The sequence below is a fragment of the Pseudophryne corroboree genome, chromosome 1 (assembly GCF_028390025.1).
Source record: "Pseudophryne corroboree isolate aPseCor3 chromosome 1, aPseCor3.hap2, whole genome shotgun sequence".
Lineage (NCBI taxonomy): Eukaryota > Metazoa > Chordata > Amphibia > Anura > Myobatrachidae > Pseudophryne > Pseudophryne corroboree.
This window is the reverse complement of record NC_086444.1, coordinates 749,762,155-749,788,380: the sequence shown is the minus strand read 5'-3', so window position 1 is coordinate 749,788,380 and position 26,226 is coordinate 749,762,155. Positions and strand designations below refer to the sequence as shown.

General features: G+C 46.4%; 2 long non-coding RNA genes across 2 annotated transcripts in view; one reads left to right on the top strand and one right to left on the bottom strand.

The window, feature by feature from the left end:
* Positions 1-6,003: 6,003 nt before the first annotated feature.
* Positions 6,004-26,226, top strand: part of LOC134942936 (uncharacterized) — a 189,497-nt gene continuing 169,274 nt past the window's right edge. The window contains exon 1 of the long non-coding RNA XR_010181423.1: positions 6,004-6,950. This is a non-coding gene — a long non-coding RNA (uncharacterized LOC134942936). The remainder of the gene's footprint in view (positions 6,951-26,226) is intronic.
* On the bottom strand, positions 17,375-18,111 carry LOC134942825 (uncharacterized). The gene is made up of 3 exons (XR_010181422.1): positions 17,875-18,111; positions 17,683-17,801; positions 17,375-17,454 (listed from the first exon to the last, which is right to left on the bottom strand). It is a non-coding gene; the product is annotated as an uncharacterized LOC134942825 (long non-coding RNA).

The window sequence follows — 26,226 nt, the reverse complement described above, 5'->3', positions numbered from 1 at the left end:
CTGTTTGGGGAGTATTTTTTGGAAGGGCAATCCTGCGTGACACTGCAGTGCCACTCCTAGATGGGCCAGGTGTTTGTGTCGGCCACTTGGGTCGCTTAGCTTAGTCACACAACGACTTTGGTGCAGCTCTTTTTTTCTTTGCATCATGTGCTGTTTGGGGACTATTTTTTTAAGTGCCATCCTGCCTGACACTGCAGTGCCACTCCTAGATGGGCCAGGTGTTTGTGTCGGCCACTTGGGTCGCTTAGCTTAGTCACACAACGACTTTGGTGCAGCTCTTTTTTTCTTTGCATCATGTGCTGTTTGGGGACTATTTTTTAAAGTGCCATCCTGTCTGACATTGCAGTGCCACTCCTAGATGGGCCAGGTGTTTGTATCGGCCACTAGGGTCGCTTAGCTTAGTCGTCACACAGCTACCTCATTGCGCCTCTTTTTTTCTTTGCGTCATGTGCTGTTTGGGGAGTATTTTTTGGAAGGGCAATCCTGCGTGACACTGCAGTGCCACTCCTAGATGGGCCAGGTGTTTGTGTCGGCCACTTGGGTCGCTTAGCTTAGTCACACAACGACTTTGGTGCAGCTCTTTTTTTCTTTGCATCATGTGCTGTTTGGGGACTATTTTTTTAAGTGCCATCCTGCCTGACACTGCAGTGCCACTCCTAGATGGGCCAGGTGTTTGTGTCGGCCACTAGGGTCGCTTAGCTTAGTCGTCACACAGCTACCTCATTGCGCCTCTTTTTTTCTTTGCGTCATGTGCTGTTTGGGGAGTATTTTTTGGAAGGGCCATCCTGCGTGACACTGCAGTGACACTCCTAGATGGGCCAGGTGTTTGTTTCGGCCACTTGTGTCGCTTAGCTTAGCCATCCAGCGACCTCGGTGCAAATTTTAGGACTAAAAATAATATTGTGAGGTGTGAGGTGTTCAGAATAGACTGGAAATGAGTGGAAATTATGGTTATTGAGGTTAATAATACTATGGGATCAAAATGACCCACAAATTCTATGATTTAAGCTGTTTTTTAGGGTTTTTTGAAAAAAACACCCGAATCCAAAACACACCCGAATCCGACAAAAAAAATTCGGTGAGGTTTTGCCAAAACGCGTTCGAACCCAAAACACGGCCGCGGAACCGAACCCAAAACCAAAACACAAAACCCGAAAAATTTCAGGTGCACATCACTAATTAGGATAAAACGACAGCAGTACACATGCAGTAGTGGAGTCATATATACAGTATTTGTCTCACATGTGTGGAACAGATAACAGGTAAAGACTTAAGAGGCCAATATACATACTATGAAATGATCCATTATCTAAAACACAACACTTCAAAAGCCACCGCCAACAAGCAGCTGCTCTGCTTGTCACGAAGGAGAGCGACTGCCAGAAGCTGTTGCCATGTATGGCATTTCCTACTTGTGTCTTGGATGTAATCCAGTTTGTGGTTTGTAGGGAATTTGTACCTTTCGCCTGATTGCTTAGTACTTGCAGCTTTTGTTGATGTTGCAACTGGGATTTATGACTCAACCGGAGACATAAAAACTAACATTTCTTTAAAGATATTCCTTAATACCAGCACACCTTTACTTGTTAAGCAATACCATATAATTGGTTCATTCATGTCAGATACACCTTCTTGTCAACTGTGCCTTAAACTACAAATGTTTTTTTAATCTGATAAATAAAACTTAGTATAACTGATATATAACTATAAGAATATTTTTTTAAAATAAAGCATATTTATTATAGTATATATCTACTAACAATCCTCTGGTCTGATCTTTGATTAGTGCGTTTATTGAATTGACAGGTAATATAAGTTTACTTTCTACATAGCTTAACTGGTATCATTTTCAATGTAAAAAAAAATACATATTATCGGGGTTATTTTGAGTTGTTGGCAAATCACAACAGTTAGCAATTGGGCAAAATCATTGGGGTAATTCAGACTGGACCGCTGCAGCGGCAGCGATCGCAGTCTGAATTCTTTGTGGTGTGCGCTTGCGGACAATGCAGGCGTATTCGGACTGATGCGGTAGCTGCAGGAGCTGTGCTGGCAGGGAGCTACTCGCCGGGTGTGAAAGCATCGCCGCTGTGCACCTTGCGGGGGGGGGGGGGGTGGTAAGACCTGACATGTGGGGCGGACTAGCCCTGTGCTGGGCGTCCCCGTGCATATCAGAGAAACTGATCATAGATGTGCCAAATTAAGCACATCTACGATCAGATCTGAATTAGGCCCCATGTTGTACTGTAGGGGGGGCAGATGTAACATGTGCAGAGAGAGAGTTAGATTTGGGTGCGGTGTGTTCAAACTGAAATCTAAATTGCAGTGTAAAAATAAAGCAGGCAGTATTTACCATGCACAGAAACAATATAACCCACCCAATTAAGAAGGTGCATACATACTGGGCATTTTTGCCCAGTGTGTATGCTGAGCGATGATGTGAAAATCGCTGACCGGAAAATCTCACAGTCCATACGCACTGAGCGATTTTCACCCGGCCCAGCGATTTTCACAGGTACTGTGGAAAGTGGTTCACTCGCCCGGTAAAACTGTCCGACGGATGGTGGCGGCCAGGGATTATGCTGGAGTGCGCATTAGCACTCATCGCTCATCGCCCGGCCATACACACTAAGAGATTTTGAGCTCAAAGTAGCTTAAAACGCCATAAGTGAGCAACTTTGAGCTCAAAATCTTCTAGTGTGTATGCACTTTAATTCTCTCTGCACATGTTACATCTGCCCCACCTGCAATACAACATGGTTGTATTGCCAGTCTCTGGGGGCTGCAATACAACATGCCCAATTGCTAACTTTTTGGGTTTGCTAACAACCCTGAATAACCCCCTATGTTGGTAGCTTTAAATATTAAGGAAAATTCACCAAAGTGTGGTATCACTAAACTGCAGGTAAACATATAAACATATGATTCCTTATAAGAATCCATAAACAAAAAATAAATAAACGCTATTAAATGCATACCTCCCAACAATTTATTAGTTCAAAAAAGGGGCATGGCCTCAGCTAAATGTGGGCTCTAGTGGTTGGGATAGGCCTCATGACACGTTCTCCTTTTTCAAATTTACGAAATGCGATCCAACCACAATAATTACAAAGAGGATACAGGCATCCCACAGTAAATTCAAACCCCTCTGCCTGTCATTCATAGAAATGGGGGGCAATGGCAGTTGAACAGGGGGCATGGCATGGGCATGATCGGGGCAGTTGTGTGATGTCACATGCAGCTGCTTCAATCACAAAGATGGCGGCGGGCCTCCTGAGGTTGCAGCCAGGTTGCGCCGGCAGGAGGCTACCCTATTTTTAGCGATCACGCTGAAATTGCGGTGCGACTGCAATTTCAGCGTGGCCTCGGGGTGGTGGGGGGTGGTGGATAGCATGCTGGGTGGCCTTGCCCTACAATGGGCGGCCCCCTGCATGCAATCAAAAGGATTGCATATTCTGCTACTTAGCAGAATTTGGAATCCTTACTGAATCGGGTCCATGGACTGTCCAGCATCCCCACCTTGTCCTGGTAAGTTAACGGAAAAATGTTACCTTTTAAGTGTAACAAGCTAAAACAGTGTCAAGTGTGTTTTTTGGTCATAGGAGTACCTTTCACACTTGATTAAAGATTTGTTTTCCCTCCACAGCTGCTGTACACCAGCGTAGAGCTACATCGAAAAGGCGGCTGCAAGAGATGGACACAGGGGTGGCTGGTAAGTGTGGTTTAAAAAAAAACACACACATTCCACGGTTCTGCAGCCATATGTAAGGAAAGTGGGTACCCATATAGCCTTCCTTAAAATACAATTGTGGCATATTAAGGCCTGCAGCTATGACATTAATCAAAGTGGACACAACAACATCAAGGTTTAAGAGACTGCGACCATCTTTAAATTGATATGTGAAATAGTGTTGTTGTATTTTTTTAAAGGGCCCTGAAAAGAGATTTCACTATCCATGCTTACATTGTAAAGTTAATGTAATTCAGTCAGCTAGCATGGTTTTATAAGCACGTGCACTAGTGTTTTAGATTAGTGTGGGTAGTATTTAGTCCCCATTACAAGGGTATTTATTTAATCTTTTTAATTCCTTTGCAGGACCTTCTCGTGCTCCCAGCACCACTGATCCCCCCAGCACTGGCTTCTCTGGGCCTGCCACTTCCAGGGCTGGTGGCCTATTCAATAGGGGCAGGGCCGGCGCTACCCACTCCGCAAACGGATGCAAAGCCGGTCGGCGCCTGGCTGGAGAGGCGCTCTTCCTGCTTTGCATCCCTGCTGCTGCGCCGCCCTATCCACTCTGCTGCCGGCTGCTGTGCCTGTCACTGTATGACAAGCAGCAGCGCCAGCAACTTGAGGCCTCCCCCTACCCCCCCTCCTCCAGTGACAGTGATCACTGAAAAGGGGGCGGAGCTACACGGTTGAAAATGGGGCGTGGTCACACAGACAAAAGGGGCGGAGCCACACTCGACCACCAGGCTGAGGTAGGTGTGTGTGTTGGTGAAGTTCAGCCCAGGATCACCACTGCAGCTGCTTTGATGGGAAGGGAGGTTGTAGTTTGATGGTGGAGGGAGACGCGGGTTGCTGGTGGGTAGTGGGTAAGTAGGTAGAGGTTACCTGCTGCCGTGTCCTGTAGGCTTAAGCAGAGGCTTCACTTCAGCTGTCCGGCAAGTGACTCCGCCCCTGCTCTCTCCCATTGGCTGTTCTGGATAACACATGCACAGATGTGCATGTGACTGACTCCTGCTTGCCCTGCACAATGCATGCTGCTCTGCCTCTGATAGGGACTGTCACTGCACCAGTACAGGAGGTGTGACCAGCAGCATCTGAGGTTCCTAGAAAGTGACAGATCTCCACATCTGCACCTCCCCTGCCTACACCTGACTCTTTCTACTCATACATTTTTCTCTGACTGCTTCTCACTGCCCCCCCCCCCCCCCCCCCCCCCCATATATCTGTCACATACTGTCTGTCTTTGCATTTGTTTTCCCCCTTTATCACTGTGTGTGTGTGTGTGTGTGTGTGTGTGTGTGTGTGTGTGTGTGTGTGTGTGTGTGTGTGTGTGTGTGTGTGTGTGTGTGTGTGTGTGTGCGTGTGCCATTATCTGCCCTAACAATGTGTACTACTTTCCCTACCCAAGTGTGACTGTGTCCTCCCCCCCTCCTGTGTGACTGTGTCCCCGCCTCCTGTGTGTCTGTGTCCTCCCCCCTCCTGTGTGACTGTGTCCTCCCCCCTCCTATGTGACTGTCCCCCCCCCCCCCCGATCCTGTGTGACTGTGTCCCCCACTCCTGTGTGACTGTGTGTCCCCCACTCCTGTGTGACTATGGCCCCCCTCCTGTGTGACTGTCACCCATTCCTGCATGGCTGTGTGCCCCCCCCTCCTCTGTGACTGTGTCCTCCGCCCCTCCTGTGTGACTGTGTCCTACGCCCCTCCTGTGTGACTGTGTCCTCCCCCCCTGCTGTGTGACTGTGTCCCTGACTCCTGTGTGACTGTGTGTCCCCGACTCCTGTGTGACTGTGTGTCCCCCACTCCTGTGTGACACTGTGTCCCCCATTCCTGTGTGACTATGGCCCCCCTCCTGTGTGACTGTGTGTCCCCCACTCCTGTGTGACTATGGCCCCCCTCCTGTGTGACTGTCACCCATTCCTGCGTGACTGTCCCCCCCCCCCCGTGTGACTGTGTCCTCCGCCCCTCCTGTGTGACTGTGTCCTCCCCCCCTCTTGTGTGACTGTGTCCCCGACTCCTGTGTGACTGTGTGTCCCCCACTCCTGTGTGACGCTGTGTCCCCCACTCCTGTGTGACTATGGCCCCCCTCCTGTGTGACTGTCACCCATTCCTGCGTGACTGTCCCCCCCCGTGTGACTGTGTCCTCCGCCCCTCCTGTGTGACTGTGTCCTCCCCCCCTCTTGTGTGACTGTGTCCCCGACTCCTGTGTGACTGTGTGTCCCCCACTCCTGTGTGACGCTGTGTCCCCCATTCCTGTGTGACTATGGCCCCCCTCCTGTGTGACTATGGCCCCCCTCCTGTGTGACTGTGTCCCCCACTCCTGTGGGACTATGGCCCCCCTCCTGTGTGACTGTTACCCATTCCTGCGTGACTGTGTCCCCCCCCTGTGTGACTTTGTCCTCCGCCCCTCCTGTGTGACTGTGTCCCCGACTCCTGTGTGACTGTGTCCCCGACTCCTGTGTGACTGTGTGTCCCCCACTCCTATGTGACACTGTGTCCCCCATTCCTGTGTGACTATGGCCCCCCTCCTGTGTGACTATGGCCCCCCTCCTGTGTGACTGTGTCCCCCACTCCTGTGGGACTATGGCCCCCCTCCTGTGTGACTGTCACCCATTCCTGCGTGATTGTGTCCCCCCCCCTGTGTGACTGTGTTCTCCGCCCCTCCTGTGTGACTGTGTCCTCCCCCCCTCCTGTGTGACTGTGTCCCCGACTCCTGTGTGACTGTGTCCCCGACTCCTGTGTGACTGTGTGTCCCCCACTCCTGTGTGACACTGTGTCCCCCATTCCTGTGTGACTATGGGCCCCCTCCTGTGTGACTATGGCCCCCCTCCTGCGTGACTGTGTCCCCCACTCCTGTGTGACACTGTGTCCCCCATTCCTGTGTGACTATGGCCCCCCTCCTGTGTGACTGTCACCCATTCCTGCGTGACTGTGTCCCCCCCACTCCTGTGTGACTGTGTCCCCCCCTCCTGTGTGAATGTGTGCCCCCTGCAGTGTGTCCATGTACCCAACACTTGTGTGCATGACCATCTCCCCTCCTGTGTGTCAGTTGTGTGTGTCTCCTATAGTGTGTGTGTTAATTGTGCGTGCCCCCTCCTGTTTGTGTGTTAGTGGTGTGTGAGAAGAGTGTGCCACTGTGGAGATCACCTGCAATTAAATTTGCCAGCCAGACCCTGGAAGTGTGACAGCTTGAACACGGAATGAGGAACCACCCAGAGCTGCATAAGGTCAGTGACAGCAGTGCTGTGGGGTGTGCAGTGGGTGGTTGGGGGAAAGGAGCTGGCTGCATTGCTGGCTCCCTATGGTAGTGTCAGTGCAGGATTCCAGGCCCACTTCTTCCTGCCACTACTCCCTGCTTCCCACTACTAGCCACATCCTGCCCCCTGATCCTCACTAATACTATTCCCAGCCTGTCCCCTACTTCCCTTTGACTACTCTTAACCTGCCCCCTACTTCCCACTACTATTCTTAGCCTGCCCCCTGCTGCTCGCTGCTACTTCCATCCTGCTCCCCACAACTACTACTCCTAGCCTGTTCCCCCTGATGTGCCATCCTGCCCTCTGTTCTACTACTCCCATTTTGCCCGAACTTTCCACTACTAATCCCATCCTGACCCCCTGATTCACACAACAACTCCCATTTTACCCTTGATTCCCACTCCTAATCCCGTTGTACCCCCTCATTTTAAAATAGGTTATGTGTGTGTGTGTGGGGTGGAGCAATCATTTGTGCATAGGGGCGGCCTGACCCTTAAATTCGCCACTGCGAGCAGCAAGTGCAATGCACCGGGGCCCACAGGGTGCCCTCAACCAGTGGATAAGTCAGCAGGACTAGTAGCGGTGCGCTGCGGCTAGCCACGGGCTAAAGCGAGAAAGTAGGTGGTCTCCTCCCCTCCCTGACCTGCCCCTCCTGTCACCTCATCTTTGCAACTCTGAGCAGTGTGTGTGTGCACTGCTGTTACCGACGGCAGGGTTCGCTGACAGTGGAGCAAGTCAGGGCACAGCCCAGCAGTGCTAGTGGTGAAGTAAGACAAGTGTATTACCTTTACACTGTGGTCCGCTTTGTAACTTATGCAGCTTATGCGGAGCCTTCACAGCTGCAGGTGTAATTACATGCGCAGTCAGTTAGGATCAGGGATTCTGCAGAGGTGCGTTTTCCTTCTGCACCTTCTGACTTGCATTATATATTATATAAGAAAGAACGGGGGACACAAGTTAAATATTTAAAGGGGGGGTAAGGGTCACAAGTTGAATATATAAAGGGTGCAGGGGCGCAAACATAACATTTTGTGCAGATACACTTGCAATTAATCACAGAATATAGGCATGGATTCATCTGGATCTGCTTGTGCGATTTAGTACATTCCTATGCCTCTAATACACATCTCCAAAGGAAAATAATGTAAAAATGACATGTACAGTATGTGAAGCAATTTTATAGATCAATTTTTTTTATTTCAGTTAAAGTGTCAAAATGTGCTTGAAAAGTGTTTTTAGAATTGATTTCTAACATTTCCATAACCAACTCAGCTCCGCTTCGCTCGCCACCGAGCCCAAAGCGTGGTGAGCGAAGCAAGCCCGCGAGGGTTTACTTTTCGGGTACCCTCTTCGCCCGTAGCTCCTCCCCCTGGTGACGGGTCTCCTCCCCTAGGTACGTCAGAAGGTCCCTTCTCCCACTCCGATATAGAATCAACCGTTAAACCACATGTGATTTCTTATAGTTTTCCATGTTTGTAAAACAAGCTGTGGCATAACAGCTGCTCACTGTGCACGCTTTCCTCCTCCCTTATTTATACTGCTGAGTATGTGTCATCATTACTGTCACTGAATGTCTGTCTGGGTCATAGCCATGTATAAAATGAGTAACATAATATGTCAATTTGCTAAAGCACGGGAGAAGATAGTTTACTTGCGAAAGGTGTCGCCTTTACATTGGGGGTAATTCCAAGTTGATCGCAGCAGGATTTTTGATAGCAACTGGGCAAAACCATGTGCACTGCAGGGGAGGCAGATATAACATGTGCAGAAAGAGTTAGATTTGGGTGTGGTGTGTTCAATCTGCAATCTAATTTGCAGTGTAAAAATAAAGCAGCCAGTATTTACCCTGCACAGAAACAATATAACCCACCCAAATCTAACTCTTTCTGCACATGTTATATCTGCCTCCCCTGCAGTGCACATGGTTTTGCCCAGTTGCTATGAAAAATCCTGCTGCGATCAACTTGGAATTACCCCCATTGTCTTTATGTTGCCTAGAAGGATATCCTGTTGTAGACAAAACACTAATGCAAACAGACCAAGTTATAAAATAATTTTCTTCTGTAGGTAAAATTCAATTAATAGATAACAATGGAGCAGAAAATGAGCATTTGTCATTATTGAAATAGCATCTAACTTAGGGCCTAATTAAGGGTTGATAGCAAAAGTAAAATCTTCCTCTAATGGGCAAAACCATGTGCACTGCAGGTGGGGCAGATATAACATGTGCGGAGAGAGTAATAGGCCCTACACATTTGGCGATTGGCCACCGAGGTGCCCGACAGCCGATATGGCCGACGGGCGACCCGGCGGCGGGGGCAGTGACGGGGGGAGTGAAGTTTCTTCACTCCCCCCGTCACCCGACACCGTAGACTTGCAGGCATATATGGACGATCTCGCCCATATTGGCCTGCATGCACAGCCGACATGGCACCAGCGATGAACGAGCGCGGGGCCGCACATCGTTCATCGCTGGTGCCTCCACACAGCACGATATGAACGTTATCTCGTTCATTAATGAACGAGATCGTTCATATTGTGCACTGATGTCGGCCAGTGTGTAGGGCCCATTAGATTTGGGTGGGATGTCCTCAAACTGAAATCTAAATTGCAGTGTAAAAATAAAGCAGCCAGTATTTAGCCTGCACAGAAACAATATAACCCACCCAAATCTAAATCTTTCTGCACATGTTACATCTGCCACACCTGCACTGCACATGTTTTTGCCAACTACAGGAAGGTTTTGCTTTTGCAATCAACCTTGAATTAGGCCCTTAGAGTTGTATTTATGTCATTTTTTTCTTTTGCTCAAGCATTTCAATACTACACATACGCACTAAAAATGCATATGCCCTGTGCATGTATCCATGGGGGTCATTCCGAGTTGTTAGCTCGTTATTTTTTTCTTGCAACGGAGCGATTAATCGCTAATGCGCATGCGCAATGTCCGCAGTGCGACTGCGCCAAGTAAATTTGCTATGCAGTTAGGAATTTTACTCACTGCATTACAAGTTTTTTTCTTCGTTCTGGTGATCGTAATGTGATTGACAGGAAGTGGGTGTTTCTGGGCGGAAACTGTCCGTTTTATGGGAGTGTGTGAAAAAACGCTGCCGTTTCTGGGAAAAACGCGGGAGTGGCTGGAGAAACGGAGGAGTGTCTGGGCGAATGCTGGGTGTGTTTGTGACGTCAAACCAGGAACGACAAGCACTGAATTGATCGCACTGGAAGAGTAAGTCTCGAGCTACTCAGAAACTGCACAGAGAAGTCTTTTCGCAATATTGCGAATCTTTCGTTTGCAATTTTGATAAGCTAAGATTCACTCCCAGTAGGCGGCGGCTTAGCGTGTGCAAAGCTGCTAAAAGCAGCTTGCGAGCGAACAACTCGGAATGACCCCCCATATCTTTTGTATATCATTAACTTGCATTTCCGTATTTCATGACGGGTGGACATGCATACAGTAAGGATGTGTTATCATATTAGATGCAGATGTCTGTCCATATATACCTCATAATCATTAGGAATAAATACACAAGTGATGATTCTTTAGGAAATAATTTCAGCCAGCCATCTGAAAAATGACTTAATGCATGCATATGGTAATCTTCCTTCTCACATAATAGATGGTAATAGAGATGTGCACTTGAAATTTTTCGGGTTTTGTGTTTTGGTTTTGGGTTCGGTTCCGCGGCCGTGTTTTGGGTTCGACCGCGTTTTGGCAAAACCTCACCAAATTTTTTTTGTCGGATTCGGGTGTGTTTTGGATTCGGGTGTTTTTTTCAAAAAACACTAAAAAACAGCTTAAATCATAGAATTTGGGGGTCATTTTGATCCCAAAGTATTATTAACCTCAAAAACCACAATTTCCACTCATTTTCAGTCTATTCTGAATACCTCACACCTCACAATATTATTTTTAGTCCTAAAATTTGCACCGAGGTCGCTGGATGACTAAGCTAAGCGACCCTAGTGGCCGACACAAACACCGGGCCCATCTAGGAGTGGCACTGCAGTGTCACGCAGGATGGCCCTTCCAAAAAACACTCCCCAAACAGCACATGACGCAAAGAAAAAAAGAGGCGCAATGAGGTAGCTGTGTGAGTAAGATAAGCGACCCTAGTGGCCGACACAAACACCGGGCCCATCTAGGAGTGGCACTGCAGTGTCACGCAGGATGGCCCTTCCAAAAAACACTCCCCAAACAGCACATGACGCAAAGAAAAAAAGAGGCGCAATGAGGTAGCTGTGTGAGTAAGCTAAGCGACCCTAGTGGCCGACACAAACACCTGGCCCATCTAGGAGTGTCACTGCAGTGTCACGCAGGATGGCCCTTCCAAAAAACACTCCCCAAACAGCACATGACGCAAAGAAAAAAAGAGGCGCAATGAGGTAGCTGTGTGAGTAAGATAAGCGACCCTAGTGGCCGACACAAACACCGGGCCCATCTAGGAGTGGCATTGCAGTGTCACGCAGGATGGCCCTTCCAAAAAACACTCCCCAAACAGCACATGACGCAAAGAAAAAAAGAGGCGCAATGAGGTAGCTGTGTGAGTAAGATAAGCGACCCTAGTGGCCGACACAAACACCGGGCCCATCTAGGAGTGGCACTGCAGTGTCACGCAGGATGGCCCTTCCAAAAAACACTCCCCAAACAGCACATGACGCAAAGAAAAAAAGAGGCGCAATGAGGTAGCTGTGTGAGTAAGATAAGCGACCCTAGTGGCCGACACAAACACCGGGCCCATCTAGGAGTGGCACTGCAGTGTCACGCAGGATGGCCCTTCCAAAAAACACTCCCCAAACAGCACATGACGCAAAGAAAAAAAGAGGCGCAATGAGGTAGCTGTGTGAGTAAGATAAGCGACCCTAGTGGCCGACACAAACACCGGGCCCATCTAGGAGTGGCACTGCAGTGTCACGCAGGATGGCCCTTCCAAAAAACACTCCCCAAACAGCACATGACGCAAAGAAAAAAAGAGGCGCAATGAGGTAGCTGTGTGAGTAAGATAAGCGACCCTAGTGGCCGACACAAACACCTGGCCCATCTAGGAGTGGCACTGCAGTGTCACGCAGGATGGCCCTTCCAAAAAACACTCCCCAAACAGCACATGACGCAAAGAAAAATTAAAGAAAAAAGAGGTGCAAGATGGAATTGTCCTTGGGCCCTCCCACCCACCCTTATGTTGTATAAACAGGACATGCACACTTTAACCAACCCATCATTTCAGTGACAGGGTCTGCCACACGACTGTGACTGAAATGACGGGTTGGTTTGGACCCCCACCAAAAAAGAAGCAATTAATCTCTCCTTGCACAAACTGGCTCTACAGAGGCAAGATGTCCACCTCATCATCATCCTCCGATATATCACCGTGTACATCCCCCTCCTCACAGATTATCAATTCGTCCCCACTGGAATCCACCATCTCAGCTCCCTGTGTACTTTGTGGAGGCAATTGCTGCTGGTCAATGTCTCCACGGAGGAATTGATTATAATTCATTTTAATGAACATCATCTTCTCCACATTTTCTGGAAGTAACCTCGTACGCCGATTGCTGACAAGGTGAGCGGCGGCACTAAACACTCTTTCGGAGTACACACTTGTGGGAGGGCAACTTAGGTAGAATAAAGCCAGTTTGTGCAAGGGCCTCCAAATTGCCTCTTTTTCCTGCCAGTATAAGTACGGACTGTGTGACGTGCCTACTTGGATGCGGTCACTCATATAATCCTCCACCATTCTTTCAATGGGGAGAGAATCATATGCAGTGACAGTAGACGACATGTCCGTAATCGTTGACAGGTCCTTCAGTCCGGACCAGATGTCAGCATCAGCAGTCGCTCCAGACTGCCCTGCATCACCGCCAGCGGGTGGGCTCGGAATTCTGAGCCTTTTCCTCGCACCCCCAGTTGCGGGAGAATGTGAAGGAGGAGATGTTGACAGGTCGCGTTCCGCTTGACTTGACAATTTTCTCACCAGCAGGTCTTTGAACCCCAGCAGACTTGTGTCTGCCGGAAAGAGAGATCCAAGGTAGGTTTTAAATCTAGGATCGAGCACGGTGGCCAAAATGTAGTGCTCTGATTTCAACAGATTGACCACCCGTGAATCCTTGTTAAGCGAATTAAGGGCTCCATCCACAAGTCCCACATGCCTAGCGGAATCGCTCCGTGTTAGCTCCTCCTTCAATGTCTCCAGCTTCTTCTGCAAAAGCCTGATGAGGGGAATGACCTGACTCAGGCTGGCAGTGTCTGAACTGACTTCACGTGTGGCAAGTTCAAAGGGCAGCAGAACCTTGCACAACGTTGAAATCATTCTCCACTGCGCTTGAGACAGGTGCATTCCACCTCCTATATCGTGCTGAATTGTATAGGCTTGAATGGCCTTTTGCTGCTCCTCCAACCTCTGAAGCATATATAGGGTTGAATTCCACCTCGTTACCACTTCTTGCTTCAGATGATGGCAGGGCAGGTTCAGGCGTTTTTGGTGTTGCTCCAGTCTTCTGTACGTGGTGCCTGTACGCCGAAAGTGTCCCGCAATTCTTCTGGCCACCGACAGCATCTCTTGCACGCCCCTGTCGTTTTTTAAAAAATTCTGCACCACCAAATTCAAGGTATGTGCAAAACATGGGACGTGCTGGAATTTGCCCAGATTTAATGCACACACAATATTGCTGGCGTTGTCCGATGCCACAAATCCACAGGAGAGTCCAATTGGGGTAAGCCATTCCGCGATGATCTTCCTCAGTTGCCGTAAGAGGTTTTCAGCTGTGTGCGTATTCTGGAAACCGGTGATACAAAGCGTAGCCTGCCTAGGAAAGAGTTGGCGTTTGCGAGATGCTGCTACTGGTGCCGCCGCTGCTGTTCTTGCGGCGGGAGTCCATACATCTACCCAGTGGGCTGTCACAGTCATATAGTCCTGACCCTGCCCTGCTCCACTTGTCCACATGTCCGTGGTTAAGTGGACATTGGGTACAGCTGCATTTTTTAGGACACTGGTGACTCTTTTTCTGAGGTCTGTGTACATTTTCGGTATCGCCTGCCTAGAGAAATGGAACCTAGATGGTATTTGGTACCGGGGACACAGTACCTCCAACAAGTCTCTAGTTGGCTCTGCAGTAATGATGGATACCGGAACCACGTTTCTCACCACCCAGGATGCCAAGGCCTCAGTTATCCGCTTTGCAGCAGGATGACTGCTGTGATATTTCATCTTCCTCGCAAAGGACTGTTGGACAGTCAATTGCTTGGCGGAAGTAGTAAAAGTGGTCTTACGATTTCCCCTCTGGGATAACCATCGACTCCCAGCAGCAACAACAGCAGCGCCAGCAGTAGTAGGCGTTACACGCAAGGATGCATCGGAGGAATCCCAGGCAGGAGAGGAATCGTCAGAATTGCCAGTGACATGGCCTGCAGGACTATTGGCATTCCTGGGGAAGGAGGAAATTGACACTGAGGGAGTTGGTGGGGTGGTTTGCGTGAGCTTGGTTACAAGAGGAAGGGATTTACTGGTCAGTGGACTGCTTCCGCTGTCGCCCAAAGTTTTTTAACTTGTCACTGACTTATTATGAATGCGCTGCAGGTGACGTATAAGGGAGGATGTTCCGAGGTGGTTAACGTCCTTACTCCTACTTATTACAGCTTGACAAAGGCAACACACGGCTTGACAAATGTTGTCCGCATTTCTGTTGAAATACTTCCACACCGAAGAGCTGATTTTTTTGGTATTTTCACCAGGCATGTCAACGGCCATATTCCTCCCACGGACAACAGGTGTCTCCCCGGGTGCCTGACTTAAACAAACCACCTCACCATCAGAATCCTCCTTGTCAATTTCCTCCCCAGCGCCAGCAACACCCATATCCTCCTCATCCTGGTGTACTTCAACACTGACATCTTCAATCTGACTATCAGGAACTGGACTGCGGGTGCTCCTTCCAGCACTTGCAGGGGGCGTGCAAATGGTGGAAGGCGCATGCTCTTCACGTCCAGTGTTGGGAAGGTCAGGCATCGCAACCGACACAATTGGACTCTCCTTGTGGATTTGGGATTTCGAAGAACGCACAGTTCTTTGCGGTGCTTTTGCCAGCTTGAGTCTTTTCATTTTTCTAGCGAGAGGCTGAGTGCTTCCATCCTCATGTGAAGCTGAACCACTAGCCATGAACATAGGCCAGGGCCTCAGCCGTTCCTTGCCACTCCGTGTGGTAAATGGCATATTGGCAAGTTTACGCTTCTCCTCCGACAATTTTATTTTAGATTTTGGAGTCCTTTTTTACTGATATTTGGTGTTTTGGATTTTACATGCTCTGTACTATGACATTGGGCATCGGCCTTGGCAGACGACGTTGCTGGCATTTCATCGTCTCGGCCATGACTAGTGGCAGCAGCTTCAGCACGAGGTGGAAGTGGATCTTGATCTTTCCCTAATTTTGGAACCTCAACATTTTTGTTCTCCATATTTTAATAGGCACAACTAAAAGGCACCTCAGGTAAACAATGGAGATGGATGGATACTAGTATACTTATGGATGGACGAGCGACTGCCGACACAGAGGTAGCTACAGCCGTGGACTACCGTACTGTGTCTGCTGCTAATATAGACTGGATGATAATGAGATGAAATCAATATATATATATATATAATATCACACTAGTACTGCAGCCGGACAGGTAGATATATTTATTATGTAATGACTGATGACGGACCTGCTGGACACTGTCAGCTCAGCAGCACCGCAGACTGCTACAGTAAGCTACTATAGTAGTATGTATAAAGAAGAAATAAAAAAAAAACCACGGGTAGGTGGTATACAATTATGGATGGACGAGCGACTGCCGACACAGAGGTAGCTACAGCCGTGGACTACCGTACTGTGTCTGCTGCTAATATAGACTGGATGATAATGAGATGAAATCAATATATATATATATATAATATCACACTAGTACTGCAGCCGGACAGGTAGATATATTTATTATGTAATGACTGATGACGGACCTGCTGGACACTGTCAGCTCAGCAGCACCGCAGACTGCTACAGTAAGCTACTATAGTAGTATGTATAAAGAAGAAAGAAAAAAAAAAACCACGGGTAGGTGGTATACAATTATGGATGGACGAGCGACTGCCGACACAGAGGTAGCTACAGCCGTGGACTACCGTACTGTGTCTGCTGCTAATATAGACTGGATGATAATGAGATTAAATCAATATATATATATATAATATCACACTAGTACTGCAGCCGGACAGGTAGATATATTTATTATGTAATGACTGATGACGGACCTGCTGGACACTGTCAGCTCAGCAGCACCGCAGACTGCTACAGTAAGCTACTATAGTAGTATGTATAAAGAAGAAAGAAAAAAAAAACCACGGGTAGGTGGTATACAATTATGGATGGACGAGCGACTGCCGACACAGAGGTAGCTACAGCCGTGGACTACCGTACTGTGTCTGCTGCTAATATAGACTGGATGATAATGAGATGAAATCAATATATATATATATAATATCACACTAGTACTGCAGCCGGACAGGTAGATATATTTATTATGTAATGACTGATGACGGACCTGCTGGACACTGTCAGCTCAGCAGCACCGCAGACTGCTACAGTAAGCTACTATAGTAGTATGTATAAAGAAGAAAGAAAAAAAAAAACCACGGGTAGGTGGTATACAATTATGGATGGACGAGCGACTGCCGACACAGAGGTAGCTACAGCCGTGGACTACCGTACTGTGTCTGCTGCTAATATAGACTGAATGATAATGAGATGAAATCAATATATATATATATATATAATATCACACTAGTACTGCAGCCGGACAGGTAGATATATTTATTATGTAATGACTGATGACGGACCTGCTGGACACTGTCAGCTCAGCAGCACCGCAGACTGCTACAGTAAGCTACTATAGTAGTATGTATAAAGAAGAAAGAAAAAAAAAAAACCACGGGTAGGTGGTATACAATTATGGATTGACGAGCGACTGCCGACACAGAGGTGGCTACAGCCGTGGACTACCGTACTGTGTCTGCTGCTAATATAGACTGGATGATAATGAGATGAAATCAATATATATATATATATATAATATCACTAGTACTGCAGCCGGACAGGTATATATATTTATTATGTAATGACTGATGACGGACCTGCTGGACACTGTCAGCTCAGCAGCACCGCAGACTGCTACAGTAAGCTACTATAGTAGTATGTATAAAGAAGAAGAAAGAAAAAAAAACGGGTAGGTGGTATACAATATTATATATATATTATATACAATTATATATATATATATATATACCACAACAACCACCTAGGTGGAAGGTGCACTCACGCCCAGAAATTAGTCTCTGAAGTCACTTGTAAATTCAGTATATTTTTATTCGGGTTCACTGTTGATGCCGTATTTCATCGACGTTTCGGTCCTTATGCGGACCTTTATCAAGATTGGCACTTAAATCACCTATACAATCAGAAACAGTTACAATTAATATGTATAAGAACCCAGATTTATTCAACACCAACACCACCAGTGCCTCCCAGGCCCTGAAGACTGTCACAAAAACCAGAAAACGTATTAAAAAGCTGTTTTTTTATATATGTAAAAAAGAGATACTTGGAAATAATCCACGTGTGATGAAAGAGACACCTCCACCATTAGGACTATCTGTTTAGATAGGCAAATGATTACCTGGACGGCAAGCCAGATCACTCAGATGTGTGGAATGGCCTTCAAAGTTGGCAACATGCCTGATCACATAATGAAGTTAAAAAGCCTATAACGTAGGGGAAGCTGCAAGGCGTAGTCACCTATTAGATAAATAACAGAGTAACTACACCATAAGAAAATACACTAACAACGTCATTTTGGAAAAGATCATACCTAGTTACATGTAGAAATAGCTCATGGCAGCTTGTGGGCTCTGTACATGTGTCAGACACTCAGTCTGTAAGGAGGCACAACAGGAAAAAATAATCACCAACCGTAATCATGTGTCAGAAGGGAGCTGCAGGAGAACCATACTCACTGCTCAAGTGTCCAGAGCCAAATGGAAGCTGCATAAAGTTCAGCCTCAGCTGAGCACTATTTAAGGATCAACCACAGGAAGTGCCAATTAAGGAGATTAGTGTAAACCCAGTCTCTCATTAACTGATCACCTCTCAGATAACTAACTCAGACCAACTGGGAAAAAAGTTACAGGGTTCACAGGACAGGCAGTGGCTATCGCTAACGCACGGCTACTTAAATGAGTGTATTTTAACGATTTGGAAGGGCAACTGCCGGAGACGCGTCTTTTGCGTTCCACCGACCGGAACACCATGCGTTCCATTCCGCGGAAGAGGCGCTGGCCGGAAGTCTCTGCGTTCCACTCGCGGAAAGAACCGTAATTAGGCTTATCCACTGGCTAATGTTTAAAGGAGGTGTACAACCTAGAGGGGGGTGTTCTCAGAGAATGAACACTCCCCCAGGTGGAATCATCAATGTACAGGTTCACTCATAGCTCACAGGGACTCGGAGGTATACCGGAGGTCTCCTCACGTATAATCCTGGATTAACCTATGTGTAGCCTGTCAATCACCACAGAAGAAAAAGAGTGCAAATGTAAATAATGATCCATAATATGAAATGTCAAAAATGTCAAAAATGACATAAGAGGGCACCAGATCAAATGACCACAACTCACCCTACGCATACAAACTAACATATATCTGATCAACAAAGGCAAATTGAATACTGATGTGAGTGTAATATCTTTATAGTAATACATTGGTATAATGTAGTAAAAGATTTTAAATAATAAAAGGGAATAGTGGGTGGTGTGGTCATTGAAATTGGTGGACCCTCGTGACTAGTATAGGACCTGGGAAGGCTCCGGGAAACAACAGAAAAATATATATAAAAAACATAAGCAAGGACGTATAAATAACTGTCCTTACTTTCTTAATCTATATACATAAAAAGAACATACAAAAATGAAAAAAATAAAACATAGAACATATAAAACACAAATCGAAACCCAGCCTGTATGTGCTGATTGTATCACAGTGCCCTATGTCCCTGAAACATACAAAGTGTGTTCCAAGGTATCCAATCAACTATGGCAAAATAAAATTCTAAAGAAAAATATTAAGGGGGTTGGCCTCATTGAGGCCCTTTGGTGACACTGTATTGAGTTTGTGTATCCAAAAGCTTTCCTTCTGTTTAAGTAACAAGGTGCGATCGCCTCCACTAACAGGTGGCGGCACCCAGTCAATCAGCTGACACTTCAGGGCAGATACTTGATGTCTAACTGACAAAAAGTGCCGTGCTACCGGTTTGTCAGAAAAGCCCACATTGAGGGCCGTGTGTATGGATGACCGATGGTTTGCCATCCTGTCGCGAAAGGGACGCGCGGTTAGTCCGACATAACATAACCCACATGGGCACTTTAGAAGGTAGACGACATGATCCAGTCGACAGTGGAGATGATATCTGATAAAGATTTTTTTCCCTGTGTGTGGGTGATACAAAAAAGGACCAGTGATCATAGATCTGCACGTTGTGCACCCCCCGCAGGAAAAACTGCCAGGTTTGGCTTGCATAAGCTGGATTTGAGATGTGTTCTGTTCAGGGAAAATCGTGGGTCTCATTAGTAATTGCTTTAGGTTGGCCCCTCGTTTGTATGCAACCATAGGAGCAGGTGTTTTAAGAAAAGGCAAACTGTTGTCGGTGGCTATTATTGGCCAATGTTTCCGTAGGGCCTTTCTGGTTGCACTTGTGGAACCATCATACTGAGTGGAACAAATCATCCGATTGTTACGAATGGGGTTTTTAACCTGTTGTCCATGAAAAATGCTGTTCGCTTTATTGAGACAGCGAGTAAGTACACTGCTAGTGTACCCTCGCTCCAGAAAGCGAGAAGTGATCTCGTTACATTGTTGATCTTTGAGTGCTGCGTTGGAATTGATCCTCATGGCTCTGAGGTACTGGGATATGGGCAATCCTTCTTTGAGGGCTGGGGGATGATGGCTGCTAGCATGCAAGGTCAGATTGCGGTCAGTGGGTTTACGGTACAACGAGGTGTCCAGTCGGTCACCATTTCTGGTGATACTGACATCCAGGAAAGTGATGTTAGTGGCCGATACTGTGTATGTGAACTTGATAGGATTATCCAAAGCATTCAATTGGTTCACCATGTCAAGAAACTCAGACTCGGTGCCCTCCCACAGCAAGAAGACGTCATCAATGTACCGTTTAAAGAAGGCAATCTTGTGCCCATACCTAGGTAACAGGTACGTATGTTCATAGTGCGCCATGAACAGATTAGCGTAGGCGGGGGCCAAATTCGACCCCATCGCGGTTCCGGCGATTTGAAGAAAATAATCATTTTTATACATAAAGTGGTTGCACGTAAGAACCAATGAGGTCAGTTCCAACACAAACTCAGTGGGGTAATCTTTGCAGGGGCTGTTGGAAAGAAATTGACGTATAACATCCAAACCTAAGTGGTGTGGTATAACGGTATAAAGGGACCCCACATCCATAGTGGCCAGAAGAGTGCCTTCACTAAGATGGGTAAATGTCCGTAGATGTGTGAGGAAATCCCCAGTGTCCTTTAAATAGCTATCAGTTTTTAATACCAAAGGCTGTAGGATACTGTCAATAAAGACAGCAATTGGCTGTAACAGAGAGCCTTCCGCGGCAATAATGGGTCTGCCGGGAGGGTGAACTAATGTCTTATGAATTTTGGGCAGAGTGTATAGGATGGGACACCTGGGTGAATTGATGGTCAAATATTTTAACCTAACTTCAGAAATTGATCGATTTTAGATTTAATTTTAGGAACCGGATTGGTGGTTAATTTCTGATAGGTCATGTCATCTGCTAATTGTCGGTTGATCTCCATGTCATAGTCAGTCCAATCTTGGACGACTATTGCTCCTCCCTTATCCGCCGGGCGGATGACTATATGGGGAGAATCTCCCCATATAGTCATCCGCCCGGCGGATAAGGGAGGAGCAATAGTCGTCCAAGATTGGACTGACTATGACATGGAGATCAACCGACAATTAGCAGATGACATGACCTATCAGAAATTAACCACCAATCCGGTTCCTAAAATTAAATCTAAAATCGATCAATTTCTGAAGTTAGGTTTTGAGCAGGGCTACATAAGTGAAGACACATTAAAATATTTGACCATCAATTCACCCAGGTGTCCCATCCTATACACTCTGCCCAAAATTCATAAGACATTAGTTCACCCTCCCGGCAGACCCATTATTGCCGCGGAAGGCTCTCTGTTACAGCCAATTGCTGTCTTTATTGACAGTATCCTACAGCCTTTGGTATTAAAAACTGATAGCTATTTAAAGGACACTGGGGATTTCCTCACACATCTACGGACATTTACCCATCTTAGTGAAGGCACTCTTCTGGCCACTATGGATGTGGGGTCCCTTTATACCGTTATACCACACCACTTAGGTTTGGATGTTATACGTCAATTTCTTTCCAACAGCCCCTGCAAAGATTACCCCACTGAGTTTGTGTTGGAACTGACCTCATTGGTTCTTACGTGCAACCACTTTATGTATAAAAATGATTATTTTCTTCAAATCGCCGGAACCGCGATGGGGTCGAATTTGGCCCCCGCCTACGCTAATCTGTTCATGGCGCACTATGAACATACGTACCTGTTACCTAGGTATGGGCACAAGATTGCCTTCTTTAAACGGTACATTGATGACGTCTTCTTGCTGTGGGAGGGCACCGAGTCTGAGTTTCTTGACATGGTGAACCAATTGAATGCTTTGGATAATCCTATCAAGTTCACATACACAGTATCGGCCACTAACATCACTTTCCTGGATGTCAGTATCACCAGAAATGGTGACCGACTGGACACCTCGTTGTACCGTAAACCCACTGACCGCAATCTGACCTTGCATGCTAGCAGCCATCATCCCCCAGCCCTCAAAGAAGGATTGCCCATATCCCAGTACCTCAGAGCCATGAGGATCAATTCCAACGCAGCACTCAAAGATCAACAATGTAACGAGATCACTTCTCGCTTTCTGGAGCGAGGGTACACTAGCAGTGTACTTACTCGCTGTCTCAATAAAGCGAACAGCATTTTTCATGGACAACAGGTTAAAAACCCCATTCGTAACAATCGGATGATTTGTTCCACTCAGTATGATGGTTCCACAAGTGCAACCAGAAAGGCCCTACGGAAACATTGGCCAATAATAGCCACCGACAACAGTTTGCCTTTTCTTAAAACACCTGCTCCTATGGTTGCATACAAACGAGGGGCCAACCTAAAGCAATTACTAATGAGACCCACGATTTTCCCTGAACAGAACACATCTCAAATCCAGCTTATGCAAGCCAAACCTGGCAGTTTTTCCTGCGGGGGGTGCACAACGTGCAGATCTATGATCACTGGTCCTTTTTTGTATCACCCACACACAGGAAAAAAATCTTTATCAGATATCATCTCCACTGTCGACTGGATCATGTCGTCTACCTTCTAAAGTGCCCATGTGGGTTATGTTATGTCGGACTAACCGCGCGTCCCTTTCGCGACAGGATGGCAAACCATCGGTCATCCATACACACGGCCCTCAATGTGGGCTTTTCTGACAAACCGGTAGCACGGCACTTTTTGTCAGTTAGCCATCAAGTATCTGCCCTGAAGTGTCAGCTGATTGACTGGGTGCCGCCACCTGTTAGTGGAGGCGATCGCACCTTGTTACTTAAACAGAAGGAAAGCTTTTGGATACACAAACTCAATACAGTGTCACCAAAGGGCCTCAATGAGGCCAACCCCCTTAATATTTTTCTTTAGAATTTTATTTTGCCATAGTTGATTGGATACCTTGGAACACACTTTGTATGTTTCAGGGACATAGGGCACTGTGATACAATCAGCACATACAGGCTGGGTTTCGATTTGTGTTTTATATGTTCTATGTTTTATTTTTTTCATTTTTGTATGTTCTTTTTATGTATATAGATTAAGAAAGTAAGGACAGTTATTTATACGTCCTTGCTTATGTTTTTTATATATATTTTTCTGTTGTTTCCCGGAGCCTTCCCAGGTCCTATACTAGTCACGAGGGTCCACCAATTTCAATGACCACACCACCCACTATTCCCTTTTATTATTTAAAATCTTTTACTACATTATACCAATGTATTACTATAAAGATATTACACTCACATCAGTATTCAATTTGCCTTTGTTGATCAGATATATGTTAGTTTGTATGCGTAGGGTGAGTTGTGGTCATTTGATCTGGTGCCCTCTTATGTCATTTTTGACATTTTTGACATTTCATATTATGGATCATTATTTACATTTGCACTCTTTTTCTTCTGTGGTGATTGACAGGCTACACATAGGTTAATCCAGGATTATACGTGAGGAGACCTCCGGTATACCTCCGAGTCCCTGTGAGCTATGAGTGAACCTGTACATTGATGATTCCACCTGGGGGAGTGTTCATTCTCTGAGAACACCCCCCTCTAGGTTGTACACCTCCTTTAAACATTAGCCAGTGGATAAGCCTAATTACGGTTCTTTCCGCGAGTGGAACGCAGAGACTTCCGGCCAGCGCCTCTTCCGCGGAATGGAACGCATGGTGTTCCGGTCGGTGGAACGCAAAAGACGCGTCTCCGGCAGTTGCCCTTCCAAATCGTTAAAATACACTCATTTAAGTAGCCGTGCGTTAGCGATAGCCACTGCCTGTCCTGTGAACCCTGTAACTTTTTTCCCAGTTGGTCTGAGTTAGTTATCTGAGAGGTGATCAGTTAATGAGAGACTGGGTTTACACTAATCTCCTTAATTGGCACTTCCTGTGGTTGATCCTTAAATAGTGCTCAGCTGAGGCTGAACTTTATGCAGCTTCCATTTGGCTCTGGACACTTGAGCAGTGAGTATGGTTCTCCTGCAGCTCCCTTCTGACACATGATTACGGTTGGTGATTATTTTTTCCTGTTGTGCCTCCTTACAGACTGAGTGTCTGACACATGTACAGAGCCCACAAGCTGCCATGAGCTATTTCTACATGTAACTAGGTATGATCTTTTCCAAAATGACGTTGTTAGTGTATTTTCTTATGGTGTAGTTACTCTGTTATTTATCTAATAGGTGACTACGCCTTGCAGCTTCCCCTACGTTATAGGCTTTTTAACTTCATTATGTGATCAGGCATGTTGCCAACTTTGAAGGCCATTCCACACATCTGAGTGATCTGGCTTGCCGTCCAGGTAATCATTTGCCTATCTAAACAGATAGTCCTAATGGTGGAGGTGTCTCTTTCATCACACGTGGATTATTTCCAAGTATCTCTTTTTTACATATATAAAAAAACAGCTTTTTAATACGTTTTCTGGTTTTTGTGACAGTCTTCAGGGCCTGGGAGGCACTGGTGGTGTTGGTGTTGAATAAATCTGGGTTCTTATACATATTAATTGTAACTGTTTCTGATTGTATAGGTGATTTAAGTGCCAATCTTGATAAAGGTCCGCATAAGGACCGAAACGTCGATGAAATACGGCATCAACAGTGAACCCGAATAAAAATATACTGAATTTACAAGTGACTTCAGAGACTAATTTCTGGGCGTGAGTGCACCTTCCACCTAGGTGGTTGTTGTGGTATATTGGTGGCCTCTCTGGTCATTAGGAGCACCCGCCGTCGTTATTACTTTTGATGAGAGTGCAGGATCTTCCAAGACTATATATATATATATATATTAAACTGGTGGTGATTATTAAACTGGTGGTCAGGTCACTGGTCACACTATCAGCAACTTGCAAGTAGTACTCCTAAGCAGACAATCACAATATATATTATACTGGTGGTCAGTGTGGTCACAATGGCAGTGTGGCACTCTGGCAGCAAAAGTGTGCACTGTACGTTATATGTACTCCTGAGTCCTGCTCTCAGACTCTAACTGCTCCCCACTGTCAGTGTCTCCCCCACAAGTCAGATATACATTATACAGTCACACTATCTATCTATCACTTCAGCAAGTAGTAGTACTCCTCCTAATGCTCCCCAAAATTACTACTGTGTCTCTCTCTACTCTAGTCTCACTCTCTTCTCTATAAACGGAGAGGACGCCAGCCACGTCCTCTCCCTATGAATCTCAATGCACGTGTGAAAATGGCGGCGACGCGCGGCTCCTTATATAGAATCCGAGTCTCGCGATAGAATCCGAGCCTCGCGAGAATCCGACAGCGGGATGATGACGTTCGGGCGCGCTCGGGTTAACCGAGCAAGGCGGGAAGATCCGAGTCGCTCGGCCCCGTGTAAAAAAAAAATGAAGTTCGGGCGGGTTCGGATTCCGAGGAACCGAACCCGCTCATCTCTAGTAATCATAAAATACACTATGTTTACAGAAACACAGTCTTTGTCAGTGAAATAAAATATAAACTAGTAATGTCTTGTATTAGGGCCCAATGTTGTTGAGTCTTATGACCCTTAAGAGCATTGCTACATTGTGCTCAATAATTGCTCAGAAATCCATTTGTAATAGGTACTCAGGCCTCTCATGCATACATTCTATTTGTACTGATCAGTGCACTGTATGTTGCAGTCCTGTTCCCCCAAAACAAAAACCTCCACTCAACCAAGCTTTTGGGGAGTGAAAAGGGCATTACTGGATAAAGCAGAGAGTATAATCAATGCCATCTTAACATATAGGCACACTGAGCAGCTGTCCGGGGCCCCACAATTCTGGGGACCTCCGAGCAGGGGTGAGCTGGGCCTCTCTACCTGCCTTACAGCCTGCAGCCAAACAGGGAATAGATATCAACATGATCAGAGTGCAGACAGCCATTCACTATATGAAACATGTTGAGAGACATTGAGCATGTTCAGAGATGGTGCTGGACCGCAGGAGGTATACAGTAAGTTATTAATTTATTTTTATTTATTTATTCCAATGAATGATTGTGTAGGGAAGTGCATTGCTTGCCTAGGACCTACAATGCTGATAAGACAGCCCTGGGAATAGTCATCTCACAGCAATTTCAGCTTGGCAGTATCATATGAATTCTGAATGCCGGCCTCCTAAGCATATATCCGGCATCAATAAAAAGTCTCAAAAAAAATCCTAAATATTTTCATTATGATAATTATCAAGACACTATTAGTCTGTATTTGACATGGTACTACATTATTCTATTGTGTACAAATAGGGTACTGCAACTTTTATTTACTTTAAACCATACTTGCCA